This window comes from Neodiprion pinetum, chromosome 3, assembly GCF_021155775.2.
Source record: "Neodiprion pinetum isolate iyNeoPine1 chromosome 3, iyNeoPine1.2, whole genome shotgun sequence".
Lineage (NCBI taxonomy): Eukaryota > Metazoa > Arthropoda > Insecta > Hymenoptera > Diprionidae > Neodiprion > Neodiprion pinetum.
The window spans coordinates 13,478,630-13,498,091 of NC_060234.1; the positions used below are offsets into that span (position 1 = coordinate 13,478,630).

Sequence of the window (19,462 nt, forward strand, 5' to 3'; positions counted from 1 at the left end):
AACTGACTCCATGATTTTTTGGCATCCCGTGGGCCAATCACATAAGAAAGGGCACACGATATACGGATTTTGGCTTGTCGCGGATTGTTGCTCAACTATATAACACAGCCAAAAAAGCCTTGCACGATAATTTTGAAGACACTTCATATTACCTGTACCATGAATTTCAAAGCCACACGTTGTTTATTCATCAATTTATAACAAGAAATGTAAATTTTTTTTTTTCACGACATTTTGCATTTTGCAAATAAACAAATAGAGGAAATTGATCTCACGACAGCTTGTTTTATCGAGAATGATGAGACGAATAACTTTTGTTTCAACAGTTTTCGTGTATGACTCATAACAAAGACGTTATTTAACAAAATGTGCGGTCTCAAAAGTTTAAACAATCGTTACGGACAAACCCGGACCTAATTTTTGGGGGCATAGGTGAAAATATGTTCGTCCGTCTTTAATGAACCTATAAAAAAATCGGCTAACCTACGTTATTCCAGAATAGAAGTTAGTCGATTTTATAGCTTATTCGTCTGGACTATTAGAGTCCATCCTCGACGACACTCCGCGCACGCTTACGATTGGCGGGATGCGTCCACCGCCAACCTTAGAAACGTAAGCGTGAACAGGAAAAAGAGTTTCACAAAGCCAAAAAATTAATGAATACTGACAAATACATTTCAACAAAATCGCAAAAAGAGCATGCGTCAGTTTCAGAAAAATTCTATCCTTCTACATCTTTCGGAACGAAAGAAGACAAGTACGATGAAGATAAGACCACGACTGAATCCGAGCTTTCTGACAATAATCACAGTACTAGCGACGTGAATTCTGATAGTTCATTATTTATAAATGACTCAGAAAGCACAATTTTACAAACAGTGGATTTATCCGAAGTAGGCAACTGGCCGGATAATCGAAATAATAAATTGGTTGACCATTTAATAACTGTCGGTCCATCACAGGTTCAGCGACCCAACTTTCCGAAAGATGAATCCGGTCGTCATCTTACAAGTTCTAAGTATTTTAGAAAACTTCCAAATAATGGAACAATCTTGCGTCGTTGGCTGGTGTACTCACCTTCGAAAAATCGAGTTTACTGTTTTTGCTGTCGACTTTTCAACAGTCAATCGATATCGAATTTAACATCCCAAGGATTTGATAACTGGAAACATTTGTCCGAATTACTCAAAACGCATGAAAATAGCCCACTGTATAAAAAGTACTACCATCAGTGGTTTCAAAGAGAAATAAGGTTGAAAAGAGGAAATACAGTTGATTGCGAAGAACAAAAATTGATAAGTCGTGAAACTTTGCGACGGAATAATGTTTTGACTCGTTTAATGAACATTGTTCTTTATCTGGCCGAAAATAACATGGCATTTAGAGGAAGCTAAGACAAACTGTACACGCCAAACAATGGCAAGTTCTTCAGATTGGTACAACTATTGGGTAAATTCGATCCGATTATGGAGGAGCATTTGAAGCTGGCATCAACAGGCGACATTTCTGATCACTATTGTGGTACGGATATCCAAGACGAGTTAATTGATCTGATGGGCGAGAAGGTTACTTTTGAGATTATTACACGAGCTAAAAACGTTGAATATTATTCAATCATAGCGGACTGTACTCCAGACATAGGTCACGTCGAATAATTGTCCTTGACAATTCGATTTGCAGATTTGACAGATGCTAATGTCGCTATTGAGGAGCATTTTGTAGAGTTCATCCCGGTCAATGACTCTACAGATGCAGGACTTACCGAAAGAATTTTGAGTATTCTCAAGAAACACGGACTTGAGATAGCGAATTGTAGAGGTCAGGAGTACGACAATGGAGCTAACATAAAGGGAAAAAATATTGGTGTACAAAACAGAATTTTGGATTTAAGTCCCCTGGCTTTTTATGTGCCCTGTGGCTGGCACAGATATAATCTCGCACTGTGTGATGCTGCTAAATTGTCAGTCAAGTCTGTAACGTTGTTCGGAATTTTGCAAAGAATATTTACGCTATTTTCTGCTTCGGTGAATCGGTGGAAAATACTCACTGATCATGTAGAACTCTACAGTTTGAAAAAGCTAAGCGATACGTGTTGGGAAGCCAAAATAAATAGCGTAAAACCTGTTTGCTATCAAATTTGTGAAATTCATGATGCTTGAGTTACATTGGGTAACGTAACGGAAAAAACTGATCACACCGCATCACACGAGGCAAGCACATTAGCAGAGCAACTGAAAGCTTTCGGTTTCATTCTTTCTTTGGTGGTTTGGTACGAAATTCTGTTTCAAATTAATGTTGTCAGCAAATCACTGCAATCCAAAGACATCGATCTCGGTAAATCCGCAGAAATGCTCGAAAATTGTTGTGATTTCTTCGAAGAATACCGAAAAACCGGATTCAAAAAAGCTTATTGCACTGCAAGTGACCTGGTATAAACGCTTCAAATCACCCCCGAATTCAAACCTGCGAAACGTTTACAACGTATTAAATGTCAGGCTGGTGAAATGGCTACGGATGAGCCAATAGAATCTGCTGAGAAAAAATTGGAAGTTGAATTTTTTAACAAATTGCTGGACGTCGCTTTAATGTCAATAAAAGAGAGATTCCAACAGTTAAAAGACTATTCGGAAACGTGGTCTTTTTTACACATTAGAAAAATTCCGGACTAAAATGAACTCGCAGTGTTTTGTGCAAATCTCCAGCAAAAGCTCATAAGTCTGAAGCATTTTCTCCTGGATGATAATATTTCATGTATAACCGTCCTCAATTTTATACGATAGCGAAATATTCAAGAACGGTATCCAAATATATGGATTGCGTTCCGGATTTTTGAAACTATTCCGGTTACAGTTGCAAGTGGAGAACGCAGTTTTTCAAAATTAAAATTAATAAAACCGTTTCTTCGATCAACAATCTCTCAAACAAGACTCTCTAATCTGGCTATTCTTTCGATTGAAAATGAAATCGCTGGACAATTAGATTTTTCTAATTTAATTCGTGTATTTGCTGACAAAAAGACCCGAAAAGTGAAATTTTACTGAAGAAAATCATAAAAAAGAGCACAATCTAAGAAAATTATTAAAAAATCAACAAAAGGTTCTGTTACGTCCTCCAGACTTCATATTCCTTTCCCACGCTCTTAGTTACCTTACGCTCTGTAGTCTACCCTTATCGTTCGCGAGTCAGCAGGTTCTCCTGTAACTCGCGGCTAGCTTGCCTGCTACATCCGGCAAAAGCAGGCAGATCCATCCCAGCACTCAAGCAAGACACCTATCCCTCTAAACCAAGACCATACCCTTTTTCCCTTGACCGACTCCGTTGCATTGACCACTAATAAACAATCATATACTTTAAATCGTTTACCTTCCCTTAATACCGATCCCTTTCTATTCCATTTCCTTCCTGCATTGGGAGTAGTAGCACGCGAGTGCATAGTCGACGTGAACGGACCCTACAATAGCCAAATAACACCTTGGCTGGGCGTGGAGTAAGCTCCGATTACCGCTCATCGGAGCCTACGCAATCTACCCCGTAACATTCCAAAGAAATCAAAAAATTAAGAATTAAAAAATTAAAAAATATGAAATATATTAAAAATTTTAAAATTAAAAACATTAAAAAAAATTTTAAAAAAAAGCAGCTACAAAACCTTCTACGTCCATGTCGTTAGCTCTGGGTAAAGCTAAAGCAAGAATTGGTTCAGCCAACATGAACACTGTAAGGATGTTGCCTACCCATCTCGCGCGGGAACTTTGTCATCACGCGCGACTCAAGCCAGGCGGCCAAGGGGAAAAGTGGGCTGGATTTGAGTCTATGCCCCTCGCGTGCTATGGCCCCCCCACTCTGCACTCCTTTGGGACCAGGCCGCTTGTATTTGAACGTTCTAAAGTTCTGTGGTGTGAGGAATATAACTGGAAGCCCTATATGAGTTTCGCATGGTTGATGAGATTAGGATACGTTTATCCAAGGTGAGGTTGGCACGTATACATATATATTATTTCAAATATTTATTGATTATGCAAATAATAATAAGTTACAGAAATCATTGAATAACCTTCGAGTTTTCAAGAGATCTATTGCATAACTCGTTGCGGTGAAGTGAAAAATATTACAAGAGAAATTACCTGAAACAGCAGTTAGCTAATTCATGACTAAATACTAGGGATGGGCGATATCAAGCAAAAGATCGATTCTCAGAATCGATTTGAATTGATTTTGGAAAAATCGATTCATCCAAAAAATCAGATACAAAAGATTGATCTTTAGAAGATCGATCGTTATTTTTACTTTTTAGTTTAAATGGAAACTGGTAGCTGTATTGGAGATTAAGAATCGTGTCACACAAATGTAGTACTTACTCAACAGATTTGATATGTATCTAACAATAGTTTGCTTTGGGTTGTTTATCACAGCAATAGTTCTCATATACATATTACACAAACACAGCCGACTAGGTGGGAAGCTTTTTTTATTAGTTGTGATGTTAGATTTATTCAGCGCTAGAAATTGGTCGATTCTTTTGTATTCTCAAATCTATATTATCCATAAAATATAGAGCGCCAAAATAGACTTTCAACACTTTTTTTAATTGAAGATTTAAGAACCAAATCCGATCCTTGCAGACTTGGAATCAATTCTAGAAAAAATCGATTAGTAAAGTATCAATACAAAAGATCTATTTTCTCGACCCAACAGATCGATTCTTGAGTGGATCGATTTAGAATTGCGCATCCCTACTAAATACATTGCCATCAATTACCCAGGTCTCACCACCTGGAGGTCCCTGCGATGAAGAGACCCACCCTATCCCGTCCCAACCTCCCAATCATGCTAGGAAAAATTACAAGTGTTACATACATCGATAGATATTAAAAGAAAATTAGTAAATCAAAAAAAAAAAAATTGAGTTCGACATGCAGGAGTATATTATAAATTATTAGATAAGGCATATTGAAAAATTAGCAAAATCTATAGTACAAAACATAACCAAAAGTAATGGCGCGTCAATAAATGAAATATATACATTCGATCGCATGGAATACCATACTTTTCGCTCTCCGTTATGACGTTTCTTTGGTATAATAAGTAATTATTATAGAAATAAAACAAATCTTCAAAATAAACTGTTTCATTGAATATTATGGAATGAAAGATGCAAACATTCAGCCAACGAATATGAAAGATCATTATTCAGAATTTCATGCATTTCTGAACTTGCAAACATACTGTGAAAACACGTTGTATCTGTGCAAAATTTCGAATGGACTGTAACTGAAAAATGAAAATTTAACAAGCAAGATATACATGCGAGGATTGATAAGTAATACAAAAAATTAAAAAATGGCCTACACACAAAGAAAACAATCCTTGAAGCAAGAATTAAAATATTCTTGAATCAAGTGCTGAGTATTCTTCATTCAAGAATATGTGATATTTTTATTCAAAAAATAGCATATTTTTCAATCAAGAATAGTTTTCTGTGTATGAAATTACTGTGAAATAGGTATAAATGAAAGGAAAAATATAGAAATATGTACAAACGTCTGTATAGTTACTTGTTAGTACTGTCGGTTGTCGTTTTCTTTTTCTTACGGGTGGAAACATCAGTCATTGAGTTTTTTGATTTCACTGCAGAATTTCTAGCTTCAATTATTTAAGGAGGGTCGCGAATCGGAAGTTGTCGAGCACGTCTGGAGTCTACTATTTTTGGCAAAAGGCAGAAATGAAAAAAGTCAGCTAATTTATTTTCCATTTTCAATTTGCAAAAATTGACGTCGCGAATAATTTTGTCTAAGATCAGTCCTTTCGGCATCCAAACTACGAAATAGCACCACTTCCTTTTTGCAATGTGGAGAAGATCCAGAACCTGATGAAAATATTTATGTTATGTGATCGATTTGGCTCCACTATTCATAATGGACATGAATTTTATTTTTTTTTTTGACTCTGTGCCCTCCATTGGAGTGAGCTCTTTGGCAGAAGCGGAACATTTCACCTACTAATCCATCACGTGACGCCGCGTGGAACGGTAGCTCCTTGTCTACCACTAGACCACTGGATTCCACCCTAACTCCATATTCCGAAGCAAACTGACTGATCGCCAAAGGCTCCATTTCGATACCCCACCTTGTACTCGCGTTACCATGGAAATCGGTATATTGAATTCGTTCAACTAATTTGGCGCAAGATGTTTGTGGCCGTCGTTTGCAAATTTTACCAAATATCGAGGCAGTTAACCGCTTTCTACGCTCATCGTACCATTCGTCAGACGTGCTTTGTCCTCTAGTTTGCCGATCGATTACCAGTGTATCCACCGAATACAAGGCTTGCACGAAATCCTTCTTAGCGACAGCCAATTTCTCTTCGGACATGTCTGGTTGCGACGGACCACAGTATTACATACAGGTCTGGTAACTCCGGCACTTTTGAGTGGTAGGGGGTGTCACCGTTAGTGAGGCACACGGTCTTGTTTCCTATCTATCCGCTAGGGGCGCCATTGGCCTGGGGTATGATAGATATAGATATTGTAACGTGGCATTTTTACTGCGCGTTCCACACGGCTCCCCGAACTCTAGACGGACCATAAACTTAGGGAGCACGCGGAGCAGACCGCGGCTCATTGCGAAAAAGAGCGCCAGGACAACAGTCACGCATCCGAGACTCTAAGAGGGGACCATCGCCGGTCTAGCGAATAAGACTTTTCAGGATTTTTGTTTATTTTTTTTTTGGGTGGCGAGTAAATGCGGCTTCAGACAGGGGATCGGCAGCAAATTCGAACGACGTTACTGGATGGCAATCGCGGCGGATCGCGACGAAAGGAGGGCCTCACACGAGGCTACGGAGAGAGCGTCAACGGAGAGCTCTGCCGCGAGGGAATCCAAGGCGGACGAGATTCCCGTTGGTGGCCGGCGAGCCGTAGCCCCCCCCCCCCCCCCCCCCTCCGTCGCCCAACTGACGACAGGTACCCTCGCGAAGTCGTCACCACGCCACTGCCAAGCTACGGGGTACCAGAGACTGGCCAGCCAATCAACACCCCGCGACAGCGGAATTCAACGATAGCGATACGCTAGATTGTAAGAATTGCGTAACGAGAACCCCAATTAGATCGGGGAAATTTTGACTATGGATAGCGCCTATGTTCGGGGCATGTTCGAATTACGGCTCCGATTTGCAGGACTCGTCACTTGAGTCCTGGCGACGTCGCGTGGTGGGTGAATAGAACTTAGTGAGCCAGAACAAAGAAAAGCGAGAAATCGCGTGCCATGGCTGCAACGGGAGTCGGGGAATTCCTCGGGTGGTTACGAAGTGGTAAGCACTTGTAATTCTTTGCGGGCATATTTCGAGCGCAATTTAGATTGGCACACTGATACACGGTCGGCCCACTTAATCTTGGAGTTAGAGTAGCGCTCGAAATCTGTTTGCCGATCTCCTTGATGATGACCGTAGCCTGAGAGTTCGCGATAACGCGTAGAGTCAAGTGGATCCCTGTAAAGTCCCGCGTAGAGTCACGGTTTCGAGTGGGGAACAATTTCGGTTCGAGATTGAATGCGGCCAAATTCCGCTGCACGGGGTCTCGTCGAGTCTGCGCACGTAAAAAAGGGGTCACCTCTCGGGGGGAGTCGCGTGTTACTGTGCGTAGATGCTCGGTTTAGCGGGAAGGGTTGCGAACTTTGTGGAATTGGGGACTACGACTGGAGCTCGGATGCGTCATAATACGCTACACACCCGCACGATCAGAAAAGCTTCTTAGAGTTATTAATTCGGTCGCGATTAGCGCGTCGAGTCACGTCTTTTTGGTTTAGTTTACGAGTTTTTGTGCATCAGTAAGGTGGCGGCCAGGGGGAGTTCACTCAATGCTTTTAGATGGGACCGAATTTTGGCAGGCTGCAGGAGTACACTGTACCAACAAAATATTGAAAAATTCGCAGTTACTATATTTCTATAGTTATTTCTTGCTAGAGTATAGTAACATGTCAGCATTACTTAGGATGTTAAGAGCGCCCTCTACCGAGTAATGTGATTCGAGAAAATTTAAGCGCAGAAGTTTAAATGAAAGAGAATATGATTTTAAAAATTGCAGTTGTAAATAGTTAAATAGCAATAAAAGTCAGCTCCAAAAATAAATAATTTTAAATAAAAATAACAAATCAATAATAAATAGTAAATGACAAATAATGCTCGAAATCACAAAAAAATTCAAGATAACCAATGTTTACACATGTAATCGCAGTAACATAGGATACAAGAATGGCGGAATATTATTTTCCGGCTGCACATGTGCACATTATTATTATTAGCAGTTCTACCACTCTAAAATATTCACTTCTAGTAGAATTTTGTTTTCGTAACTTGTCGCGCCTTACTCCTGCAGCCTGCCAAAATTGCTTGGAGTGGGGGTAAAGAGTGAACTCCCCCTGGTGGCGGCTAGCGCCCGTAGAAATAAGACATCACCTAGAGTTAATCACGATGGCGATTAGCGCGTCGATTATGATCTAGATCACGTTTTTGTTTAGCGGTTTATAATTAAGTGACGATTAGCGTCGTAGTCGAGGACGATCGCGGGCAGCGCATCGAGTCCAAATCTGGTTTTTGGTTTTTGTGAGGTAGGGTATTATTAAGTTGGCGACTGGCGCCCGTAGGCATAAGAAATTTCATCTCTCTCTCGTTTGATTAATTTATTGCCGATCGCGGACCGCGTCGGCCAGTCGCGGGTAACGCGACGAGCCTCGTTTCCGTTTAGTTCTTTTTTTTTTTTTTGCATAATCCATTAGTATTAAGTTGGCGATTAGCGCCATTCTGTAGAGGACGATCGCGAGCGGAGCGTCGGGTCCTATTTTGCTTTTGGTCTCTTTTTGTGTGTAAATTAGCGGTCACGATTAGTATAGCGACTAGCGCACGTAGGCCGTAGAGGTCTTCGGGATCCCTCCATTTTTTTTTATTGATTATTTTGTTTGCTCGTTCCTTTTTTTTTTTAAGCTAAGCGTTTGCGTTTGGGATCGCGAGGACAAACTTTCGCAGTATTGTTATTATTTTTTTTTTTATTTTTTTTGTATTATCGCTATTTTGAAATATATTGTTTAATGTTATTGCTGCTTTGTGAAGTAACTTGTCGACGTACGTGTGGCGTATCTCTCTCTACCCAAAAATTACCCCTCCCCTCTCCGCGGTACTGAGCTACCGAGCATATGGTCGCGGTATATCGTATTACCGATTTCGAGGCGTGTTGATCACGCCAGGCGCCCAACAAATTTCGCGGTATTATTTCAGATTCAGGGGACATCGTGGTCGCCGAATTATTGTGCATGTGGTAAGTTCTCGGTCGTCTTCTCCGAGTGACCGAGGAGCGGAAAAATCCACGTCACAATATATACCGATAAGATAACCTGCTCATCGAAGTTTTTGACAGTTCATAACTCAGTGTAAAGTGTGTAAACGATGGATCATCTCCACAAGATCTCAAACTGTCTCAAAAGTTGTAAGCCCTCGCTTGATGTTTATGGATTATATTGACTTAAACATTTGAGGATTCCGTTAAAATAAAACAATTATCACGCCCGCCATGGAATGCTAGTAAGCATCTCAATTATTTTTTATTCGCATCTTTCTTCATTTTTGAGTGTTATTCAGGATTGTTGATTCCGAAAATCAGCTATTCGGATCTGATTTATGATTGGCTCACCCCGAAGGGGCAGCGCTGCAGACGGCGAAGACGAGAACCACGGTTTTGCCTCATTATCTGAGTCATTCCCCACCCTACTAGTTACCAGACCTGTATGTAAGACCGTGCGACGGACATGCAGCGTCCGGGCCGTAGTCGGTGTCAGCGGACTGGGCGACGAAAAATTTTGATTTCGATTTGCAAGTCGCCTTTCGAGAGTGAAGAGATTGCGATTTATTTGTACAGTACTTGACGGTGAATTTCCCCGGCCCACCCATTCCTAATTTCTGACTGACTAACGCATGGAACTGTCCACCGGCATTCATCCTCACTACGGCAGATTCGCATCTTGCTTGATATGATCCGCGAAGGGTAAAATTGACACGCTCGCCCCCTATAGCCTTAGCAACATGTGCGTTGCACAACTCGGCCACGTTGTTGTCGACGTCCCATATCAGGCTAGAGACATGTATCAATAAGTCGATTCATTGCCGAAAAGATCTCTTGGAAGATACCAGCCGCTTCCATATCCTGCACATGGTTTATTTCATCCAGCTTCGGATTACCGTCGCAGAAATAACCACGGTCTTTACACAATCGATGGTCCCCGAAAACATGATTCGGACCGTTTTTATATCTTTACGCAATTCCTCGACCCGAACGTATCGCGACTTATTAATTTCTGCTTTTCGGTGACGAATAGCAGAAGTTACTGCATAACGTCGGCGTTTCAAGTTTTTGCGCAAAGCATTTCGCAGAATCACTGTACCGACCTTACGGTTCACACAGACATCTCGCAGTCGAGTACCATAGTTTAGGAGCACATGGTTGCGGCATTCAATTTTTAGGACTAGTGCCTCCGGTCCATACGGCATTGCATCGATAAGCTTCCGGTGGACGCTACTATCTCCATCTCGTATCAATTTGTTATATTTTAGGCCGTGCATTTCTAAGCTACATTTTAATCCCTGTACTATTACGTCAGATTCCATCGCGGTACTGGAACCCCCCCAGTTTTTGGCGCATTTATGATCCACGACTGATGTTGACTCCCCTTGTTTCGACCTATTACAAATAGAACAATACTTGTTTCGAACCCCGATGAACAAAACTTTCTACGTCCTTCACCCTACTATTGCTGCTACACCCGAAAGAGAATCATAATTTGTACGGTAAGATCGTTTGGCCCAAAACCCATCCGCAACAACCGCTACGCAAGGGTACCCGACTTCGTCAACGTCACCTGCCTCACGGGCCAATCTCGCCTTTTCTTTCCCAGCCTTGATCATCTCTTCCCGAGCAATATCATGATAGGCATCGCTGACAATGTAGTGAAATTAAGTACATGTTGTCTTAGCCATGCAAGGCATATCTATAGCAGCGCTAATTTCTTTCAGTTGAGAAAAACCACCACCTGTGGACACAATTCCTGAAACTATAGCTGAGTTTAAAGATGGGGAATCTGGTTTACGGTCTTCTGAGTCTATTGATTCGATCTTATTACAAAATTTACATTTGAAGGTGATGGTTGAAGTGAATCCTGTCCGGCCTTCGGATATAGGTTCCATGTTAACAAACGTACAATCATCAGGTCGATGAAAAGCTAATTTTTTGATACTGCTCAGGAAGTGATTTACATCCACTATTCTTCTGCCGGCCAACTTGAATGGAGGACTTGATTCGATCTTGGATTGATCCACTATCCTTTCCAATTGCAACTCATGATCTTTTACCACATGACTGTCGGTTGTGGGCGAAACACTTACGGATGTGCTTATACCTAGCACTGTCGTGTCCTTGTTGGCTGCCGTTATATAAATCGGAGAGTTGGGTATTACCTCCGAGCAAAACAGATCGACTTCGATGAATTGTGTTGGAGATCTGACCTCGTCAAACTCGATAACATTATCTGTTATTGTGTCTTCGGTCGGCATGTCTTCCGCGACCAATTCTTCGTCGGTCATTTGGCTCGTAGCAATTCTACATTGACCATATATTATGTCACCCGTTGACAAGTATGTAGAAATATTGGAGCCGGTCTGATTTGAGTCCTGACCCCCAGGTGGGTGTGGTTTCAGAAAAATTTGTAAATAGAATTAAAACTTCTATTTACAAATTTTTCTTCAGAATGGTCGAAAAACGTAGGTTACTTCAGCTTCGTAAAACCTATTTTTTAGGTAATCGCGAGGCATATGATAGTAATATTTCTCAATAGAAAATCTTTTATGTTTTCAACTAATTGTAGTATACATAGGAATAATTAATTTTTTCCATCCGTCACTTGCGAGTCAAATTTACGATATTTTAGACGGAAATATATTGCTATTGGAGAATAAAACAGTATCACGCCTGTTCGAAAAGGACAGCGATAGCTGATTGAATTTTTTTTTCCAATTCACAAAACTGATGAAGCTGAATCAGTGCCGTAGTCAAGTCTCAGGTTTCATGGAGCTGGGTAATTGGCTCATTTCGAAACGTTAATGTAGCGTACCGGACATAGCTGGCATTGAAACTTTACGCTGCAACAATGTCTTCGATAACACGTCATGTCTCAATTCATTAATGTATTATGCGTTGACCTTGGCAAGTAGATGTCAAACATCACAATCAAATAGTCAGTTAGGTAGATCAGTGTACGTTAAAAGTGAACGGTAAATTTGTAATCGTGAGTGGACGAAAGATGGAAAATTATTTTCGGAAGAATAGGTTGACAAAACACACATTGAGAAAGAGCCGGTACATAATAATTCGAAGAGATTGTTAAGAAAATACGGTGTTCTGGATTAATAAAACGTGCATGCTAGTTAGTCGGTCTGAAAATGAAAACAATCAAGTCTATGTACGCAAACTTGATGCCATTCTATTTACCTCAACCTCTCCCGCTGATAAGCCGCCAAATTTTTCCAACCCTGGCCCTTTTTGTTACTTTTCCGTAAGATTTTCCTTATCTTAGTCATAGCGAATGACTGATGAACACTTATCAAGGAGTTTTAGATACTTTACTAATATTTATTTACGAAGAACACACTGAAGAACGCTCACGGCTCGCGGTTTGAATTACGGATTTGCACGTGTTAAATGCATGCTGTCTGCTACGGCCGTTAGTTCGTACGACGGGCGGCCTGAGCCAAAAGTGGCGCTAGCAAGCAATCGCTTTTCGTGGCAAAAATCCGCTGTTTCATGCTTCAGCTCGTGCAAGTTTTCTCGCAACTCTTAAGTACGATTTTATTGCTCTTAGTCCCAAATTAAAGGTGAAGGATGTATCTATGTCGTGTATTTCGTAGAATTGTGAAAAAAAAATTCATTCTTGTTTTATTACAACGGGAACTTTGCTTACTTTCAGCGCTGTTTTTTACGGCTCTAAGAAAAAAAATTGAAATTCGAAAAAATACATGACACAGATTGCTCCTTCGATTTCAAAATGCTTCTAATAGAAGTTTGATATCTTTATAAATGACGGAGAAAACTTGCATCGCGTCAACGTCTGCAAGCGGCAGTTCCGCCGGGAAGAGGCAACGTCCTTATTAAGTGGGGACCACAATATTCTTGCCCGGGGTGTCAGTGGCCCTAACGGCGGTACTGGATACTTCAACGGAGAGTGGGGTAGTACTTGATGTCACAGTGGGTGCTTTCCATTTACATGACATTTGTGTCGACTCTCGAAAATGAATAAATGGAACATCACAATGGAGTTGATGCGCAAAAAACAGTAAGGTTCGAATGTGTAAAGAGTGGTGTCAACAAATTTAAGCTTTACGGTGAGTGAATAAAAATGTAAAAGTAAGATTGATTATATATTTAAAATTCTGTGTATTATATTTAAATGGAGCAAACATGATATATACTACATAAATAATTACAATATGAATGAATCCATCGAATAACGTATTCATATTAATCGTGTTCATTTCTTAAGAGCTAAAATATGTTTTTGCAATTTATAATTGTATGTTATTTCAAAATTAAATATGACTGATTTTATTAGATATGTGACAGGAGATTCGTTTCCTTGACGTCACGCGCGCTACGTATAAGCAGGTAAAACAGACACAGAGGCATACGGTAAGCTAGGTCACCCAGTAGCGGGATTCCGTAACTCTTTAGCGACGATTATCGCTATCGTTAACGCTTCCTATCGACAATTGTCGCTAGTGGTGATTCTGTACGACGCAGTTAACGATATTTGTCGCTAGTTCCAATCGTTAGGTTACAAGAATTGTCGTTCGGCTAGCGATGGATATGGAAGTCTCGCTAAGGCGTAACGATAATCAGTCACACAGTGGACGATAGTATTGGTGCAACAACGTGTCAATGTGTTGGGCGTGAATTTTTCTCTAAACTTCAAAATAGTATTTAGATTTAAAAAGGATTGAAAACTTCATCATGCAAGTGAATATGAAGATTCACTTTAAAAAGCAATTATTTTTTTCAGTACAATAATATAATTATTTTAACGTTCTCTATAAAACGGTGTTCATTATCCAAGTAATTGTATAAAATTCGAAAACATACTTTTAAGGTTACGTTGATTCAATCCTCAATATCTATCCAAATATACAAGTCCATTTATAAGATATCGTAAGGGTTGATTAAATAATAGTATTTAATCAAATCTCTCGATGGCTTTGTAATATAAAAAATAATAAGTTCATTTTTTATTCGCCGAAAGAATGCATTAAATAATAATATTTAATCAACTCTTTCGATGTTGAGAAATAGACTTATTAAGAGTGCTTAGTCAAAGTAACGTAAAAAAATATTTCTGAATTTTATACAATTACTTGGATAGAGTGATTGTAGTCATTAATAGATGACAAACAGAGGACATAAGGCCTTTTCTCAAAATCAGTTTAGTTGAGCATTGCAACATTTATGTAGTTAATAGTACTCAAAGTAGCTAAAACCATCGGAACTGTTTGGGCTCAGTATACTTACACTGTTCCATTTTTTTCCATTTTTGATTAATCGGAAAACGTTTTTTTATACAGCGCAGCGCGAGGAAAGATTACGGCAAAGATACAGAACAATAGACGGTTTTGTTTGCGTTCACAAATAATCTATCCGAAGTTACTAGATTTTTAGTGATAATATCTGCGACGTTGTCAAATTTGCTGAAAATCTATCGACATTTATCGATGCGCCTGTGACTAGTTTTGCATCGATGAATATCGTTACGTCTAAGTTACAGAATCACCCTACGTCGCTAGCATCGTCGATGCAAGCGACAACTGTCGCTAGCTAGCGACAGCGATAATTGTCGGTAGAGAGTTACAGAATCCTGCTGCAGGAATCGATCGTCTTATTGATTATCGACAAAAGTAGTTGATAGAGCTCTACGACGCTCATGAATATCAATCGTTTCCCCACCCCTTTCGTCGCGCGAGCGACATAGGTTCACGGGACCAGAGTCGAGACTCTGTGTCTGCCAGCCCTACCGTACAGGAGTCTTGCCTGATTAAGAATTATATTTGCGCCTATATAAAATTGCTATCGACGTTATAACGTCCATAAAATTATTAAATAATTGTAAGATTATACGTGTGTGAGGGTGGAAGATACCCCGCCAACCCGTCGATTGTAATCTGTCGAGTGAGAGCCCATCAAGGGGAATATATATCTATATCGCTATCGACCAAGTAAGTCTCAAATAAATAACCTTTGTTAATGCAGTGCTATCTCTATCTTTCTTTCTCAGCCTGTAGATATTCTCGTTAAATTTATAAAAGTATATTGGGTCATCCAGCGTCCCCGACCTTGAGCGGGGTCCGAATAGTCGGCCAATAATTATTAAAAAAAAGGTCATTTACAAGAAATATCATTTACTGGTTTTGGAGAAATCAGTTGGCGCCCAGTTTAATTATTTATTCAATTAAAATAAGACTGAGTTTCGTCTCATGAGCCCCGACAGCTCTGACCCAGCCGCTTTGGGTGGAACTTTTCGGATAAAAGAAAATTGTTCTGTCTCAGATGGAAGAGGCTTTATTAGCTATCCTGATGAATGAATCCAGTAGTAGTAGCAGCACCAGCAATAATAACAGCAGCAGCAGTTCAAATTCTTCAAGCGATGTTGGTTTCAACCCGCTATTAGAAGAAGATGACTACGAAAATGATCTTTTATTCCCCCTTCACAACTTTCCAATGGACGGACGTGAACGACAGCGTGTGCAAAATTTTCTCGAAACAGTTCATGCTAAAAGCAACGAGAAGTTTAGGGAAGATTTCAGATTGGAGCGGTCAATTGTTAACATATTATTAGGTAATTATGTACACATATTTCACCATGGTAGTTGCATACTGATATTTTTAAAAGAAAACCTAGTACATATACGTCAATATATTTGCACAAAGTTTGGAAAATAGTGGATTCATTCCAACCCATACCTTTGGAAAGGAAAAGAAACCTGCTGAATTGTGTTTATTAATGACACTTTGGTTTCTCGGCAACAAGGAGTCATATAGTTTATTGTCAAATCTCCTTGATATTTCATTTTCATCTGTATTTCGCATAGTGCGAAGAGTCATTGATTGGCTCATTACACTTGTTCCTCAGTTCATTAAATGGTTAGAAGGAAATAACCTTGTGAGAATATCTGAGAGATTTGAAAATGTAGCAGGTATTCGTGGTTGTATTGACGCAACAGATGGTTCTCATATTCATATTAATAAGCCAGAAGGAAATGGTAGGGTATATTTCAACAGGAAACAACATTATTCTATTCTACTGCAAGCTGTGGTTGACTGCGACCTAAAATTCACGAATGTAAATTGCGGGGACTCGGGCTCTTTTCACGATGCCAAAATGTTAAGAAGATCCGATCTATTTGTAGTAGCCAAACAGAATCGCGAAAGAATTTTTCCTAACAATAGCTTTTTATTAGGCGATAAAGGATATAATGATGTAGCACAAACGTGGCTGGTTTGTCCTTTTCGGAACAACGGAAATTTAACAGTTGAAGAAGATGAGTTCGACACGAAAATTTCTCAAACGCGTGTAGTAGTCGAACTAGCCTTCGGCATTCACAAGGGTCGTTTTCGTTTACTGCAAATGATGTCTCTTCGAGATATTTAATTCATGATACGAGTTGTTGTCGCATGTTGCGTATTGCTCAATATTTGTTTTATAAACGGAGATAATGGGGAAGGTTTATTCAATGACGAACTTGATCAACAATGGAATGACATGTCGGATAATGGAGATGTAAATGAGTTCGAATTCAATGATATTCCGATGACTTGATTTACTAATATATAAATGTAAGCAGTAGATGTATAATTCAAAATTTATTTGCTACATATTTTACGGAACTTATTTTTCCAAAATTTTATCGATAAACTCCATTTCATCTTTATGAAATTGTATATTATATAAATGTACGCAATAAATGGACAATTCAAAATGTAAATGCTAAAGATTTGATGCTGCATAACTGTAAGCGTTAAATAAATTGAGTAGATTTTGTATCAAAAGTTTTTTTTTACTTTGTCTTTGGGGAGAAATAATGATACCATCTTAGAGTTTAAGTACATAAAAACTTTGGTTTGATAAAACTATAAGTATTAAGTATAGTATGTTCGCAAATAATTACTCAGAGATTTATACGAACTAGTTTACTTTAATTTCAGTTCAATATACATTGTTGTTCAACACGGGTGACGCGGTAGCCGAGAGCTCGAGAGCTGAACTGCCCAATCCTCTGTCGCTTGGTCGGGCTTTTGTCTCGAGCTCCTCTCCCAGTGCGGTACACAACATCCCTCGACCCTAGTTTAGTCGTAAGCCTATGTAGACTTTCTTGGACGTTCTCAAAGATTGTAGGCACGCTCCTCGCGTGGTTGTTTTTCTTTTTCTCTTTCTGACTGAGTACCTCCTAGTTTTGTTTTAATTTCTCCTCCCGTTTTTGGCATTTTCCGAAGGTGATCGATGTGACGTTGATGTTTTATTCCAATGCCGTTTTCACGAACGGTGTAGGATAATGGATCTGTTTTGTTTTCGACGATCGCTCGAGCCCATTTCGCGCCTCTTTGTCTATGCGTTCGCATTTGTACTTCATCGTGGAGCTCTAACTCCCGAGCGCCGTCCGGAGTTTTTTTTTTTGTTTTATCCTTCTCTGCTTTTTCTTTAATATCCGTTGTCTTTATTGCGTCAAGTGGAATACGCAATTTCCTGTTTATCATCAACTCTGCCGGTGTAATTCCTGTGTCTGCATTTTGCGTCGAATGTTGTTTTAGTAGAAATCTACTAATTGTTACCTCCCAGTCTCCTTCTTGCAGTATTTTGAGAGATTTTTTTGTCGTTTGTACGGCTCTTTCTGCCTGTTCGTTTGATGACCGATGATACGCAGCAATGAAAACGAACTCTATACCATTTCTTCGATAGAACGTTTCCATTTCACTAGAACGGAATGCTGTGCCACTGTCTGATACAATCGTGCGCGGAAGTGCAAAAGTTGCGAAAAGTTTACGAAATTCGCGGATCACGTTGTCCGATGAGGTGAATTGGAAGGCGTCTGACCTCGATCCATTTCAAGTAGGCATCCACAATAATTAAAAATATTTGTCCCTGGAAAGGCCCGGCCAAATCCACATGGAGTCGAATCCATGGTTGGCTTGGTGATTCTCAAGTTTTTATTGGCGCTCTAGGCGGGTTATTTCGTACCTCTTGGCATTTACCACAATTTTTTATCTTCAGTTCGATGTCATTGTTTATTCCTAGCCACCAAACGTACGATCGGGCGTACGCTTTCGTAGCAACTATTCCCGGATGATTCGCGTGTAAATGGTTTATTATTTCAGGTTGTAATTTCTTCGATACAATTACTCGTGCTCCCCAAGTCAGACATTCGTTTATTATCGACAGTTCTTCCCTTTTTTGCCAAAACACTCGAAAGTCCGGCTCGATTTTTTCAGGCCATTTTGTTTGGAGCCATTTTTTTATCTTTCGCAATTTATTGTCGTTCCGTGTTTCCTCCGCCAGCTCTTCTGGTGTGATAGCATTTCTGGTGATCCCCTCAAGCATTAGTACCGCTCCGACTTTTTCATCTTCAACGGCCTCCTCCGCCATGGGGAAACGAGACGGTAAATCGGCGTTCCCATGCTTTTTGGCTGGTAGATAGATCAAGTCATAGTCGTACGCCGATAGTATTATCTCGTATCGATTCAATTTGGCGAGATCATGTCTGGATTTTTTTTCTTATTATCAAATATTCCCAGTAGTGGTTTATGATCTGTTATTAATTTGAAACTTCGCCCGGCTGTATATTGGTGAAAATGTTTCACCGCTTGAACGAGAGCTAAGACCTCTCGATCAAACTGTGCATAATGCCGCTGCGTCTTGTTTAGTGTTTTAGACGAAAATGCAATAGCTTTTTCTCGCTGATCTGGTAGCTCATGAGCCAGTACGGCTCTCGTACCGTGAGGCGATGCATCAGCAGAGAGTACGATAGGAAGCTTATCGTCAAAATGTATCAATACTTGCGATCCTGTGAGTTGTTTTTTTTATTTGTCAAATATATTTTGCTCTTTTTCCGTCCATATCTATTTCGCATTTTTGTCCAATAGCCGGTGAAGCGGTTCAGCGTCCCGTGTGCGGTTTTTTAGGAACCTGGCGTAGAAATTTATATCACCCACGAATACTTGAAGTGCTCGTTTGTTCTTCGGTGCGGGAATTTTCTTTATATCCTCCACTTTGTCGTTTAGAGTTTCAGTACCCTCTTTCGAAATTTTTTGGCTTAAAAACTCCATTGATTTCACCCGAAATATAGATTTCTCCACGTTTAAGCGGAGGTTTGCTTGTTGCAGACGCTGTAA

At 39.9% G+C, this 19,462-nt stretch overlaps 1 protein-coding gene and 1 pseudogene across 4 annotated transcripts in view; both read left to right on the plus strand.

Moving 5' to 3' along the window:
* Nmdar2 (NMDA receptor 2) overlaps window positions 1–19,462 on the plus strand; it is a 1,937,843-nt gene that overhangs the window by 4,110 nt on the left and 1,914,271 nt on the right. The window lies entirely within an intron of this gene.
* Window positions 1,374–3,041, plus strand: LOC124215111 (zinc finger MYM-type protein 1-like; annotated as a pseudogene).